The sequence below is a fragment of the Chaetura pelagica genome, unplaced genomic scaffold (assembly GCF_000747805.2).
Source record: "Chaetura pelagica isolate M959 unplaced genomic scaffold, ChaPel_1.0 scaffold861, whole genome shotgun sequence".
NCBI lineage: Eukaryota > Metazoa > Chordata > Aves > Apodiformes > Apodidae > Chaetura > Chaetura pelagica.
The window spans coordinates 161,883-164,370 of record NW_009952092.1 but is presented as its reverse complement, the minus strand read 5'-3'; positions in this window follow the sequence as shown (position 1 = coordinate 164,370).

Genomic DNA, 2,488 nt, shown 5'->3' with positions numbered 1-2,488 from the left:
CTTCTCCTCTCCAGGCTGGACACCCCAACTCTCCCAGCCTGGCTCCAGAGCTGCTCCAGCCCTCCCAGCATCTCCGGGGCCTCCTCTGGCCTCTCTCCAACAGCTCCATGTCCTCCCTGTGTTGGGGACTCCAGAACTGGCCCCAGTTTTCCAGGGGAAGTCTCACTAGAGTGGAGCAGAGGGGATAATCCCCTCCCTTGCCCAGCTGGTTACACTGCTGGGGATGCAGCCCAGGATGCATCAATTAAACATCTCAGCATCTCTGCCCTGGTGTGAGCACCTTGGTGCCTGGGGAGGTCCCTTCATGCATGTGCTTTGCACACAGACATTAGAGACACCCAGCTGATACCATCTGGGGGGTCAGTAGTGTTTCCTCCTTCCAAGGCAGCTGTACAAGGAATCTTGCTGCTTCCTCAGCTCATAAAAGCAATGGAAAATCACTTTTTTCCTGACAGTGGTGCTAGGTTCTGTGCAGGGATAGGGACCAGCTACCCCTGCCAAGGCTCAGAGAACTTCAGCTGCTGCCTCTTGCTCTCTGCAAGGTAAAGTGCACAATAATTAAATATACTTTATAATGTGTTTTTTTATCCAATACTTTAAGCAAACACTTGAGTGGATTTTCCTATCTCTGCTTGCCTCTGGATTTCTCCCCTCCTAGAGGCCTGTCCTGATTTTCTCTCTCCAGGCAAGTGCCCCAGCTGAATGCTGTGTTCCTGCTGGGCCATCCCTGGTGTTTCCTCCTGGGTGGTGTGGCAGGACTGTGGCTTTGCCTGGTCCATCTCCCCTGTAGCAACTGCTGGACCACCAGCTGCTATCCCTGGGATGGGAGGTTGGCCACATGTTACTGTGATGACAGGGCTGGGTTCCCTGGCTGCCTTGCTCTGTCCAGGTGTCAGCTGAAAACGGAGGTAAAGGGAGGGTGAGGACTTGGATGCAACCAGACATCCAAGAAGAAGGCTGGAGGTGGTGGGGAGCTTTGGTCAGCTCCCTGGGGTTTATGCTGTACTTGCTTCAGTTTCCATCAGTTTTTCAGTAGGTAGCAAGGCCCAAACTGCTCTGAGGCTGATTGAGATTTTCATCTTGTGTTTAAAAGGAATTAAATGGCATGAAACCAGTATAGGCTGAGTCCTCAGTTCCCAGTAGGCAGGGAGGAGCTAAGGGGAGGAAGACAACTCCTATCCTGGAAAGGATTCCACCTGGGAAGGCTAATTAACTTGATGGAAAGCCTAATTAGCTTGATGAGGTTATAAAGGGTGACACCTCATGCAGAGATGAAAGGAGGTCCTTTAGCCTCTTGCTGGAGGTGGTGGCACCTTGTGCTCCTGCCTGGGAGCAGCCACGGCCTGGGAAGGTACCATGGGCTGGGTCTGCTTGGCTTGTGGGGGTCACTGCAATGAGCTGAGCAGGACCTGCTCTGGTGCCAGGATGAGAGGAAGGACAAGGGGGTGTAAAACCACCCAGCAGCTCCTGGTGTGTGGCTTTGAGGAGTTCCCAGGCAGCTGGAGGCAGTTGGTGGTGGTTTGAAGGGGATTTAGCAATCCATGATAGTCAGAAGTTTCAGTTAGCTTTATGCAAATTGCTAGGGCATCTTTGCCTAGTCAGTACCTTCTAAATGTTTTGGTTTGTTTGTTTTTCCTGAGGGGAGAAAGTCATTTAGGGCTCCCCCCTTGTCCTAATGAAAACATCAAACCTGGGAAGCACCTGCTCCCCGTGCCCTGCTGGCACCCAGTAGTGTGAGGAGCCCTTGGCACTGGGTGCAATGGGGAGCTGTGTCTTGCTGCTCTGGAGAGAGGTTCTAGCCCCTCTCCTTGCATGGCTGCTCGTGTGTGTGTGGAATAAACACGTTGGGGATGGTGGGACACCATGAAGTGCAGTGTTTGGGTGAGGGAGGAGGAGCTCCCAGAGGGTGGGGGGTTTGGCCTGTGCTTGTGTTAGATCCCTGCAAGCTTTGGCCATGAGATCCTGGAGCAGAGACAAGAATCAACTCTCCCTTCCCCAAATGAAGGCATCGAATGAGGGTAACTGAGTTGCTGTGTCAGTTTATTGGAGATTCAAGGCTAAAACTAGAATAAAAGCCACCAGCAAAGTACATGGACATTAGAAACAAATCACTGCTTCCTCTTTTCCTTCACATAAGATTAACATACTCAACTAGCAGTTCTGTGTGCTGGGTACTGGTTGACTGGGAAGGTGATTGATGCTGATCCCGTGTGTTTAAAGTTGGGTTTGGATCCCTTGAACAAGATCACAGAGGAACTTTGTGCCTTAGGGCCAGACACATGGATGGATCAGCCCTTTTCATACCTGGCAGTGGAGTCTGCTCCCCCAGCTCTCCAGTTATGATGGTATTTATGGCAACAGATGAGACAGACCATTAAAAACCCAGAAGAAAAGAGAAAGTTGAGGATCAGTTTCAAAACAGGTGATGCAAGTACCCTAAGCAAGTGCCCTCAAACAGCAACAGCCCTTGAAATCTATCCTTTGGGGC